Here is a 14550-nt window from a genome sequence, read left to right as displayed (position 1 = left end):
TGTGGCGGTCCTCCACAGTGCGGTTTTCAAGGAGCTTTCTTCCTCGTACCACGAAGCTGTGGAATGAGCTTCCTTGTGCGGTGTTTCCGGGACGATACGACATGGGTACCTTCAATAAAAGCGCGTACACCTTCCTTAAAGGCCGGCAACGCTCTTGTGATTCCTCTGGTGTTGCAGGAGAGTGTGGGCGGCGGTGATCACTTAACACCAGGTGACCCGTACGCTCGTTTGTCCTCCTATTCCATAAAAAAAAAAAAATAGCATTAATGTGATTAAATACAATATTAATTTATTGCGCTATCGTACACAAAAATGTCAATTGACGTTACATAAAAAATTAACTATTACAATTGTTTTACATTAAAAAGTTTATCTCTCAAAAAAACAACTTTCATTCATAAAACACTGGAAAAATATTTCACGGCTGAGATTCCATCCCTCGACCGCTGTTTCGGCTTCGCAATCACAATGATTCAAAGAATGGTCCAATGACCGTATGATCATTAAGTTGAAATAGCCGAACTATAACTAAGGAGTAAAAATCTTTCATCCATATTTTCAACGGCTGTCTTACGAATTTTCGATCAGGCCACATGTCCTGACGCGAATTTAACATTTTACATTTCAAGAAAAGTGCTCAAGTGTCGCTAAAGAAGTTTTACTTCAAAAAAAAAATAATATATAAGCAAGTATTCAGTTTAAATATTATGTTCTGATATGCGAGAAATCTAAGAATACAATATGATTAGACTTTAACAATGCGTCAATTGCGAGGAGTTTAGTTACAAACACAAGATTAATACTTAGACGAACTCATAAAACAATCTTACTTCAGTTAAAACCATTTTTATTAAATATTTTCAAATATATTTCACTTAACTTACAAAGAACTGCTTTAATTATGCTGTACGGTAAGAGTCCTTATTACCTACTTTCCTCTCAGTCATTTCCTTACATCAATTTTCTATGAAGCCTAGAATTACCATAAGTTATACTTGACATTTTCGTTGTATGACTTTCTGTTGTATTTAGATTTTTAAACTTTTGTGTGTCCTTTCCAGCGACTTATATATTAATAGTAAACTGTTACTTTAATTATTACGAACATTTGCTTATCTTCTTCTCTATTTATCAAATCAAATCAATGTCACTTTATTGGTTTAGGTAAAAGAAATAACATTTACGAAAGACAAAAGTTATATATTTGTCCATTTACCATCACGTTGGAAAAGGTCGCCGTAGCGTAGGTAGCGTGATACGCTATTTGTCGGCGATAAAATTACTGAGTCTAATTCTGTACTTGTGTCAGTTGGATCCAACAAGAGATAGGATAGTTTTCATTTAGATTGATAATCCTTCATATATTTTTCAATTCATACAAGAACAGGTAAACATGAAATAACTATTGTTATTACTAAACTTAAAAAAATTTCGTTATTAGTAAAAAAGATATTAAATTTTGACATTACAATATTGTATATTATATACCTTTGTTTAGGTGAAGCGACGCGCACCGGTCACCAACTAGTTGTAAATAAATAAAAGGTATCAAGTAAGAAACAAGTGTATAAAACCCATTTATTCTGCAGTTAGTAGTAGTAGTACGTTTGTTTCGACAAATACATAACATCCCATAGTCGCAACACTTGTGACACACACAATGACACTACCTGACCGTTAAGTTCGAATCCATCCAGAACAGCTTGTTCCAAAGTAATTTGCCTAAAACTACATTAAGCCAACAACGCAGTCCAAACTAACGTTGCATATAGTTTAGCAACAGTAAACTATTTGCGAATCAATATTAGCCCACGAATGGTAGAATTCGTAGCGCAGATGTATTGCAGTTTCTGTCGGTGCTGAATTAGCTGGATTAGCATATTGATTGTTTACAGACGTGTCCAGTCGTTGCCCATCCCGGTCCCATTGGTCTTTGGGGAACACAAACAGGTGAGTTTCGTTAGATTTGCTTTTCAACTTATCGGACTTTTGGATTTGACTTTACATTACATTACGTATTTTTTGAAATCGTAAATACTTGTGGGTTCCTTAGAGGCTTAGACCTCATTTTAGCGACAGAGTTTTGTAGTTGCAGAAAAAAATCTAAGTTTTTTGTAGACTTTTTTAGCTAGCAATTAATGCAATTTACAGCGCCTACGTAGAATGGCTCAATGTCTATATTAGAACGTATTATTATTAGCTATGAAATCAATGTGAAAGTATTCAGAATCATAATCCAATTACAACCTCCGACTTTTAGAATGTAGCCTGAATATGTATGTCATTTCATTTATTTATTATTTATAATTACATACATTGTTTTTCATGCCTAATATAAATTTATAGTGTCAGTCTCAAAAACAGAAACAAAGAGGCACCTTTAATGTATAAAATTCCTTTGGATGGCTCACTAGGAAACCCTGTGCAGACTCAACCAGTGATTTCCGTCTGCTATGTAATTTTATTTAATGTTAATTATGAATGAAATAGAAATAAAACTGGCAACTAAGATAATATTAACCTGACTTTAAAGTATACCAATCTTATAATAAGAAACTTTATAAAATTAAATAGTAACAGATAAAGCAAATAGTTTTATATAAATATACATAATTAAATATATATGTAAAGTTATATTAATTTTGAATTGATAATTTTCTCGCTTTCATCATAGCTTAATAATTGTAAAAGCCACTCTCGTACTGTAGATCTGAATTTGTAAGAAGAGAGGTCCTCAATTATTATTTTATTATTTACTTGAATTGTTTTTTATTGAAGGTCGGAACAAAGTAAATATTTTGGAATCTACGGTCTCGTAGGTATAGCCAAATTTTCTTTAAGGCATATAATGACTAACGATGTGTACATAACATAACACGCCAAATTGAAAGCATCATCAAGGCTAGGCTAACAGTACGAAATAGTATTCCATCGTTACTATAATTCATAAACTTATAACATTGACAGTATAGAAACTTACGAAACAGCATTAAATTACTTTAGTAAATTTAGCACTGACTAATCGAGCTCACTTTGTGACTGACGTGACGAGCTTGACAGCTCAGTGCTTTCAACACTCGCAAAATAAAATACGCCGCGCGTCACAAATACTTTCACTTTAAAAAAGGCTCTGCAGTAATGATTGTTACTCTATATTAGCTCAAGGATCAGGCAGCCATTAGATAGGCGGTGGTCGATCTAAGTAGATCTAGCTGATATCAAAGATTATAATATAAACGCCAAGGTTTGTATGTATGGATGTTTGTTAGTCTTTTATGCCAAAACTACTAAATTGATTTTTATGAAATTTACAATAAAACATACACACAACAACACAACACATCGGCCATATTTTTTAAAGATATAATGTGAATTGGCCAAAAAATTACAAAAAGTTTTAAGTAAGTTGGAAAAAATTCTGCCACCTGGGACCTATTCTATAACCAAGGGCAGCGTATATCTATATTTTATGTGTAAGCCATTATCGCCAAAATAGTGAAGCATAAAAACAATATAATTGATTACTTAAATCCTTTGATTAAAATAAAAACTTTTATCGCTTCAGCTAATGTAGATAAACTTTGTCATTAAAACTAGGTAAATTATTTAGACAAACATTTTAATAGTTACAACTGAATGCTCGATACTATGGTGCGGTCCGGCGTGTGAACTATTTAATGGATTTAATCGAAATTTTTCAATTTTAACCAGAGGTCAGAACAACATAGCAGCTAGAAAATATTTAAATGTTACTTTTCACTTTTAAAAGTCTAATTATGTACAAACTTAGTCACAGGTGCAATAGAAGGATGGATCCTTTTACGTTATCAAAAATGTTCATATTCATGAGTATGAAAGTGGAGTCCAATTTTTCATTGCTATTATCTCGTCAGCCGTTCTGCAGCATCTATTATGTCACGCCTCTAATGGATGTGTCATGTTACCTTCCTTCCGTTCACTCGTGCTTAATAATCTCATAACACTCAGCGCTTTTGAGGATGCATTTTTAAAAGTTGGATGCGGTAGTTGATATCAGATTTTTAAAATTACTTTATAATCAATTTGAAGATAATTTCTAAAAGTAGAATGAGATTTGCCTTTTCATAGAATAAGATAACAAATGAGCGTACGGGTCACCTGATGGTAAGTGATCATCGCCACCTATACTCTGTTGCAACACGACGAATCATAAAAGCGTTGACAGTCTAAAACATCGCATAAAGATGCTTTTTCCATAGTTGGGTTGTATGAGAAGAAAGATCCTTGTAATCTGCAAGGTGGCATTACCCCTAACTATATAAGTAGTGACAATTCTGTTTAAATTTATATCTTCTTAGGTAACATTGTAGAACGCATTAAAAATATCAATTACCAAACCCTATATCGAAATATGACAGTACGGCATCAAAATCAGCTGGAGAGATTAGCCGTGAAAAAGTAGTAGACAGTGAAAGTAGTTTTCACATTTATACACATGTTACTCGAAACAAACATAAACTCGCAATTCCATCTACTAGGTTCCTAAAAATTGCTAAATCTTTTAAAGTGGACTGTGTTATATTTTATAATAAACTCCCAAATGATATTAAAATATTACCCATTAAAAAATTTTAATGTATCGTAAAAAATAAACTAAATCTAATGCCTATTATAATGTGAAAGATTATTTGAATGATGATAGTTGGGATTAATGTTTCTAAATTTAATGTTAATGAATATTGTTAAACTCATTTGAATGCTATTGTAACTTTGATACTTCATCCTGACTTGAACTAAATAAAGTTTTACAGTGAATAAAGATTTTTTTGAATTTGAATACACTTAAATTACTGTTGATTATCATTCTTGACATTCCACAAATACAAATTTCATGTTCGGCTATCGTATTAAGTTTTTATCGACACTTTAAGTACTGAATAATTATTTTATCTCATGTAATGCAAACAAATTACATTTCAAAACTCAAAAGTAGTACAGTTATTAATTGGCCTCATAGAATTAAAACTACATAATACTTAATATTTCATGTATTATAAACTAATAGACATAATATATATACGAGAGTTCTGCATACAACCGGTACTGCAATATTTTTATGAAATGGATACTATCTAGTTACCTACTGAAGATAATAAAACATCATTAAGTTACTTCAGTCAATCCTTGCAGTTAAAATTGCATTTAATAGCTCAATAGCTTTGAAAAAAGCGGAAACTATTAACAATTAGAGCTAGCACATATAAAGTATTTTAAAGCGCGCGGTTTTTGAACGACTGAACTGCAAAGTTGTGTGTTTCAGGATTTCGATGAAACATTTTGATGCGAGTTTTTATGAAGTTTTTGTGTTTCATATTTATTAAAGAAGAAAATAACCCTAAGTGGATCACTTCGTTCTTTTGTCTCAAGACTGTTTTTCTCGAGACTGCTTGGAAGAACCAAGTCGCAATTAACTTATATCAAAGCTTACGTCTGCGGTTGCATGAATCAAGCCACTGAATCAAAATAGATTAGATTCTACGTTGGTTGTATGCAATTTGATAATATGTTTTATATCGCGTCGTCACTTTGTATACCTCAATATGGCGTGCAGGTGATATGAGGCAAATGCTCTAGACTCTGCTAGAGTCTAGGAACTGACAGGCTATTCTGCCTTTAATCGGCATGTGGTTACAGTACTCAGGCGAACATCAATGAAATCATCCGCAGGACATTAGCCGCTTCTTATATACCAGATATCTTAGTCTCATGTTATTTGCTCGCTGCAATGGCAAGCATCCTGATGGTAAACGTTTCAGTGAGCCTTCCATCTTTGTGCCGTTTGGATCGAGACACTTAGTCCATGGGGCCCAGAGTCGTGGAGTTTGTACAAAGTACTATCTACACGTCTCAATAGAGTTATTTACTTCAACGGATCGACCTAGCTATCAAATACGGTGTTGATTGCGTGTGCAAGCTAGTATTCTTGGTACACATCCACGTTATATGTATTAGAAATATTCGTTGTTTAATAATATTGGCATTACTATTTTTACATATTTTATCGTAAAACACGGCCATTTAAGCATTATATTTTAAAATTTACGTAAGGCACTTTGTATAATCAATTATCGGCTGCTGTTTCCCGAACTGATACGACTTAGGGACCTTCATGAAAAGAGCATAGGTGGGAACCTTAAAGGCCGGCAACGGCCTCTCTTGACATCTGTGTTTCCGGATGTCCATGGGCGATTGCCTCACCACTACACATCCCTTAAAAAGGCAAAACCAATAGGATACTTACTTACAATCGCAATCACAATGCAGAATTTTGGAATTTTCAACAATCCTGAACGGCATTGCATTGTAATAGTCAGTTAGTCAATTCTACCATCAGGTGCCTTGTTCGTATCGTCAGTATTTCTCATAAAAGAAAATAATACACAATTTCAAACGATTTTAGAACTCCGCGCTACGGACGCTTACAGGCGTTTGAAACGCTTGTGATAAACGCAGCGCCTACTTTGTAGGTAGGTACGAGGCTCTTAGTCGCCAGTCAATATTTCGCTTTCGTAACACGTAACACATACATATCTGGTAATCGCGTGTATGTGATCATTTTATAATTGCCCTGATGTCTGCAGGTGCTAATAGGTTTTATTCAGAGAACTTGATAAATTGCACAAGTGCCATCAGCATAGGTAATTGCATTTCTACTGTTGAGTTACGGCGTGCGTTATGCACTATTGTGTGGCCGCTTGGGGTTACCATTACATTGTCTATGTGCTTTTCATATTATAAAGCATGAATATGTAGTTTAGTACTTATTAAATATTTGTTACATTTTATTTTATACGTGTGAGATATAATATCTTTATTAAAATATAACTATATCACCGAATAAGTCTGCCTTAGGCTGAGATCTATTAGGCGTACTTGGACTTTACTCAGACTTTACTTACGTAAAACTTTGCTGAGTGTGATAAAACGCGAATTTGACTTATGCATTGGACTGTCTTAGCACAATATAATTTCAGCTGTCAAATGAAAGATTATACTAAGCTTAATATATAAAAACGAAATGAAAGATTATACTTAGCTTACACTCAGCTAAGTTTTACGTAAGTGAAGTCTGAGCAAAGTCTAAGTACGCTCCATAGATGTCAGCCTAAGTCTCGAGTCTAACGAACATAACATAGTGAAGCGTGACAGTTTAGTCTCATTCAATAATCAAAAACGGAGTGGTCAGAGTGTTAACGAAGTCTTCACTTCAAAAATAACGTCTCAAATCGGCACGACCGTACTTCTAAATATATTATTCTCTAACCTGTTTTTCTAAAGGCCCCGAAAGTAATTTAATTTTTTTCATACAAATCATACGAACTGTTGAAGAAAATCAGTTCAAGTTTAGTTTTTCCCAATTTGTCTGTTTGCCCGGCTTATCTGCGAAAACCGATATCGATTTTCACAGCACTAAAAGATAGCTCGGTCATGTACGGAGAAAAAAAAAACAAAAAAATGTGTGTCTGACTCGCCCACCGAGAGTTCAGTTTATTTTTTTATGACTTAATTATAAATAAATAGTTTTCAGATTTTTCCCGATAATTGTAACATGTAATTCCCTTCACAGTGTACAAATATAAGTTTGTTTCAGATGTATCTTTAAAGCTTTAAGAGACTGTAAACCTGAGCATATCATTAAATTTCAACTCGATACCTCCATGCGTTCCTGAGATAAAGGCTCTTGACAGACAGACCGGACAGCAAAGTGATCCTATAAGGATTCCCTTTTTACCTTTTGAGGTACGCAAACCTAATTTTATAAAAAAATCCCATCCAATTATATTTTTGTCCACTGCCATTTGTTAATTAATATTGACACACTTTTTACACAAATCATCTCATCCCAAACTATACAAGACAATGATATATTTAATACAATATACTTACTTAAACATACATAAATACATATAAACATCCATGACTCGGAAACAAACATCCATATTTATCATATAAATGTTTACACCTACCGAGATTCGAAAAAAAATAAAATGTATAACATTTTCAATTATTAAACTGTCAACTGCTAATTCATAATTATGAAGTCAATCATTTTGTGGGCAAATATTGAAAAAAAAAATAGTATTTTCTGATCAAGGTAGCCTTTGATATAACGATCCTAGTAATTCAAACTATTATTTAAAACATAAACACAATCTGTTTTATACGGCAGGCATCCATTTTAAATTCACGACAAATCTTTGCGGAAAACGAATGCAACGCTTTTCACATTTCCAAAAGCAAATAGCAATTTTATCACCGGCTTAAATCAAAAGCACTGAACAGAGATTTGTCTCCAATTATTCCGTAAAAGGAAATTGGACGGAATATGGAAACTTTAGGGGATGTACAATAAATTAATGTTATAAACTTGTGATATTTTAAGTGCAGATACTTTAAACGATATTTACGATTTATTTGTTCTTTCGATATTTTTAAAGTGAAGCTTTTATATGGACGTTCGGGCCGCTCGCCACGTGAGCTTTCTACTCGATCTTAGCGTCAGTCTTACTTTAACCAGTGGGAGGCTCCTTTGTACAGGATGTCGTCTAGATTATGGGCACCACATCGGCGCCTATTTCTGCCGTGAAGCCATAATGTGTAAGCATTATTGTGTTTCGGTCTGAAGGGCGCCGTAGCTAATGAAATTACTGGGCAAATTAGACTTAACATCTTATGTCCCAACGTGACGAACTCAGAATTTTTGGGTTTTTCAAGAATCCTGAGTGGCACTGCATTGTAATGGACAGGGCGTATCAATTACAGTCAGCTGATCGCTCCTGATCGTCTCGTCCCTTGTTGTCAAAAAAAAAAGATTTTCCAGCGTTACACGAGAACGTTACACATATATATATATATATACAATGTCCCGGCATGTAGTAATAAATATTAAAATACCCTCTATAGAAGGTAAATTCCAAAACCTTACCAGTCTACAGCAACTTTTATTTTTATCTTAGCAAAATTCATACTTCTTACTAATTGGATTGGACAAGACAAGCATACAACCTTAAAACACCAAAAACTAGAAAATTCAATAATAAGGTTTTATAGAAATTAACAATTAACCTTTTTGGCCTAAGCAACTGAAGTCAGGAGTTAATCTCTTAACGCTATAAATATAAAAATAATTTATAATAGGCTTTTAAAAGCTTTTATTTAATTTTTTATAGCAATGTGCTTATTAGCACGTGATTCGAAAACCTTTATAAGAGGAAACCTTTATCGCGAGCGGGGTAAGTTTTAGAATAGTGAAAGCTTACACGGAAAAGTGCAGAAAGCTTTTAAAAATAACATTGAAACATGTATTCCAAATTTATAAGTTAAATGATTCAATCATTGCGTAAGATCTATCAGTGTCAAATCAGAATGTCAGAAGAATAAATCAGTACTAAAGGATTAAAGAGAGCATTTTTTCTGCAACTTATGAATGGTTTTCATCAACAGCTTTTTTATCAATTATTATGTTCGGACGACAACCGACGGGTGATTTCCAGTATAATTATTATTAGCAATAACTAACGACGTTGGCATATATAATTCCTTCAGCGTGATTCGATTCTGAAGGACCTTAGTCTAAATATACAGCAGTTAAATCCGATCTTTATCTCAAACTATTAAAGACATACTTCCTTTGGAGATATTAAAACGTAAGATTCTCTCAATAAATAGTTAGTAGTGGTATTTATTATTTATGATTGTTGTATAAACATGCACTATATACTGTTGGTGTTAAAGTTGAATATCGCATGTACTATAGACGCTTCATTATGAAACGTATTGTGAAAGCGGGTAGTTTCGAATTGATAGCAACAGTCAGCGGTTTGAAGTATATTGTGTTCGTTGCGGTGAATGGTTTATGAATCTTATTGTTCTTAGATTGAATGGTGGTGGGAAACAGACACCTGTTCATCTGTAGTGTATTGAAGCTGCTGGAAATTGGATTCTATATTAAGATGTATTTGATTGTTAATTCGTTTTATGATTAAATAATAATTAGCTAAATGTGACACAGAATCGCATTATATTATTTTTTATGGAAGAGATGGACAAAAGCGTAAGAGTCATCTGATGATAAGTGATCACCGCTGCCCACATTCTCTTGCAGCACTAATGGCGTCATTAAAAGGTGGTGCCGTACCTATGTCGTATCGTCTTGGAAACACCGCACAAAGAAGCTCATTCCTTAATTTGATTGGGAGAAAGTTCTTTAAAAACTGCAAATTACAAATGGAGAAAAAAGGCCAAAAAATATCTAATATATAAAATTCTCGTGTCATGGTGTTAAACTTTGAACTCCTCCGAAACGGCTTGACCGATTCTCATGAAATTTTGAGTGCATATTGGGTAGGTCTGAGAATCGGACAACATCTATTTTTCATCCCCCTAAATGTTAAGGGTTGTCCACACGATTTTTTTAAAATTTGTTTGATTATGAGTCAGCATTAAAAAGAACATACAACTTCAAATTTTCACCCATCTACGATCAACAGTTACTTTTGTATCGCGATTTTAATATCGGCAATACAACGTTTGCTGGGTCAGCTAGTAATCTATATATATAAGAAATTTCAGCCTACGTATTGACATCACTATATCTCTGGAACCTTAGGGCATAGAGACTTGAAATTTGGTAAAAATATTCATTTCGCCAATTAGAGGTCAGCTAAAAATAGATAGATATTACAAACAAGAGTTTTTTTTTATTATGAACAGTACAACGTCTGTCGGATCAGCTAGAAATACTTATGATCAGCTTTAAGCTGACTAAATCTGTTATATTTAATTAACTTTGTAAGGTTATTGAACTTTGTAAGATTATTTAATTCTGAGACGGGACAGCTGGTAATAATATACGAGTAATATACCTTCTCCTTCACCCTACTAAGTTCAGATACTTTGATGCCAATTTAATTTCACACCCATCGATCATTTGAACATCTATCGAAGGCTCTAGAATTAAATTCACATTACGGATCAAAACTTCGCGATCCCCCTACACGTTCCAGAGATAAACCTCTCGTAAGCCCTTCAAGAACTAACGATGCGTACAAAAGTATTGAAAATTTATTTAAAGTACGCGAAAGCTTTAGTTATGATACTCCTGTCTTCGCCAAACCAATCTAGTAAAACTTTCTCCGAGCAACACGTCGGAGTTAAAGGTTCAAGTTAAGAGCTCAAGTAGAACTGGTCGTTTTCGTGTAAACATGCAATATGTGTACTTCAGGTTGTATATTTGTTTGTAAATAAGAGTTTATTTCATAGCGCTGTTTGCACGTGTTTTGTGGGAAAAATGGTCTTTACGAGAGTGAGGTGTCGTCACTTCTTATACAAAACTCCATGATGTTATTTAAATTTTTTTTGATATGGAAACAATTCGGAAAGAACATTTTATTGTAAAAGACTTGTCCGTAAGTGGCCTTTTAATATTTTTATTTTTTAAACTTTATAATTGAAAGTTTTTTAAATTAAGGCCTTCCAATCTAGCCTTAAGTTATTGAAGTACTTAGCTATGTTTGATTACTTAATGTAATTTTTCATAGGGCATCGTAGTTTGGCTTTTTTAGTGACCGCAAAATTAAAAAAACCACACTCCATAGAAAAACGGGACGAGTCCTTTTGTTAAGTTTTAAAAAGAGTTAATACTTAACACATGCCGTTTTATAAGCTGTGACCAATAACGTTCTATACATATGGACATATCATTCGCAGTCTGATAACGGAACGACAAAACTGTGCATAAAGCCAATGTAAGCACACTTTTCTACTTAGTTGAGTTTCCACTGTGTGTCAATCAACAAGCCTAAGTGTGGTATAAAAAGTGCTTAAATAATACATTAACGACTCAAAAAAAAAGATGGTTCTACTTATCATTGGTAAGGTTATTTTATTATATAAGATTGATATGCAAAAAGCAGAAGTAATTTAATAAAACGAATATTTTTTCCTTAAATATGGTACAATATTATTGACAAGTCCCGAGACAAGACCCGCTTTTCAGAATGGGACAGATGAAAGGACACATTCAGAAATGTATAGACATAGCAGTCGAAGGTTATTATGGTGTCATTTGTGGCATGTGCCATATTTCGGCTTTGATTTTGTATGAGGTGCATTATCTATATGTATAGAACGTCATTGGCTGTGACAGACCGCTCGCATCTTTATTTACTTACGTTATAGTTATTTATGCCACTGTTGTGTATTAAGGGGTATTAATACACGAATGTGGGTTTTTATAAAGACCTTTTTGAAGACCTACCAATAGATGATTCCACACGTATGGGTTTGATGAAAAAAAAAATTTAAGTTTCAGTTCTAAGTATGGGGAATCCCCAAAATTTATTGTTTTTTTTTATTGTTGAGTGAAAAATCTTAATGCGGTTTACAGAATACATCTACGAACCAAGTTTCAACAGTATAGTTCTCATAGTTTCCGAAAAAAGTGCCTTTGACATACGGACGGACAGACAGACACGACGAATCTATAAGGGTTCCGTTTTTTACCCTTTGGATACAGAACCCAAAAAAGGTCTTTAACAAACTACTAGTCCTTCTCACTATCATTTGGTTCTTATTTCAAACGAACTTTTTCAATCAGTCTTATATGGCATTAAAAGTACGTAATAGTATTATGATACTTTATACTCTTTATAAAGACTGGCTTACAACTCTCATTATCGCTGCGGTAAGATGATCTAAAAATGTTTTTAAAATACAAGTGATAGAGAATTTTCAGCCAATAAGAACAATGCGACAAAACTAATGAAAACACAGTCAAAAGAAACAAACAAAAACACTTTGTGCAGCATCAAAGAGAATTTTAACATTTCGCCATTTTCTTTTAACACGAGTAACGTTAAAAATATGTCGAGTTGGCCAAAGCTCTATATCCATCATAAATCTCTGCTGAATACGGCAACAAAAAATACAAGCATACGCCATTTTCCAATATTTTCGGACCATAAAGCAAGTACGAAAATAGATTCGATCTTGTGCGGATAATATCTTTCATGAGATTTAGATGATATTTCACTAATTTTGGATAAAAGTCTATAATGTATATTTTTGATGATATTTGATATATTGAACATTTTTGGCGACTAACTGGACTATGGGTAAAGTTAATAAAAACGTAGGCATGTCCATGGTACATTAACAATATTGTCCAAAAAAGTGTTTGTTTGTACTCTAATCTCAGAAATGACAAAATCAAATTGAATGTTTATTTTACTGTTGTTTAGTGGCAAGTTTGGTAAATATGCGCCTTAGTCATTATATTTCACCAACTGCCCCCTTCTCATATGGTTTTAAATAAAAAAAGAATACGAAGTTATTTTCTTATTATTCTTGATAAACGAATTATATTATCTATTAACAAATACAAATAAATTAATTACTAGTGTCTAACAGAAATTAAATGAAACAATATTTATAATCTGTACATTTTATTTGATTTAAACTATACCTGCGTAGTTGGTGCGAACTATTGGCTGCCTTGAACTAATAAGAGCGCTCCTATGACTGGGCACAGCCAATAGCATTCGCGTTATGGATAACCGTCTACACTACAGAAAGAGTCGTGACGGAAAAATCTTCCACTTTTTTTCGCCTAGCTTCCATAAGCCCAGCCTACACCGTCCGATAAAGAACTTCGTTTCAAATAAAGGGGTGCGATCCGACTTACGTACTTCTCCTACTCGCGTCGTATTCCTCATTGCTGAGGGTCGTAATTTCTCTGAGGATTCAACTTTTTGACAATAGTTCCCCATCTGTGTCTGTCTTTGGCTACGTACGTCATGAAGTCCGGTATCTAGACCATCTTATAGGGCTGATACCTCTGGGGCGTCGTCCTACCCACGTCTACCTTCCCAGTAACCATCTGTTGTTCGAGGTTGTCGCAATCTTTTCTGTCGATATGTCCAAAGAAGTCTAAAATTCTGCGGAGCCAGATGGATGAGACTCTGGTTTTACACCTAGAGTGTGAAGGATGGATTGGTCGGTGCAGAATGCTGTCCAAAGGGATTTGAAACATCTTCCTCCAGCACCACATCTCAAAGGCATCAATCCGACTTTTGTACCAAAGGGGATAAAATAAGAGTAAGACATTAAAATACATTAAACGATATATATTACTCAAACATACAGTGACGCTTGTTTCCCAGAAGGGGCTGGCAGTAATCCCGGTCACAGACCCGATATACCTGCCTGGATTCTTCGACTCCCATCAAACATTCTCCAGTCATACATATTTTTGTTTTTTGTTCTCGGAACTTTTGACCTGGCTCTGTTTAAAGAGCATCACCGAACCTACCTAACCTTACACTTATTCCCAGATTTGCCTTACAAATTTGTGCAGAAAATTTATTGAATTAGGAGGCGCTCTCATTCCAGAATTCGGCGAGTCAACATTTTCTGTGGATTGAGGACACGAAGGAGTAGAGATGCGAAACATGTGTCAAATTGATTTAAGTAGAGATTTCATTGCCGATTAACCTGGACATTCGATTGGGG

The sequence above is a fragment of the Leptidea sinapis genome, chromosome 32 (assembly GCF_905404315.1).
Source record: "Leptidea sinapis chromosome 32, ilLepSina1.1, whole genome shotgun sequence".
Taxonomy (NCBI): Eukaryota; Metazoa; Arthropoda; class Insecta; order Lepidoptera; family Pieridae; genus Leptidea; species Leptidea sinapis.
The sequence above is the reverse complement of the archived record's forward strand: the minus strand, read 5'-3'. Positions refer to the sequence as shown.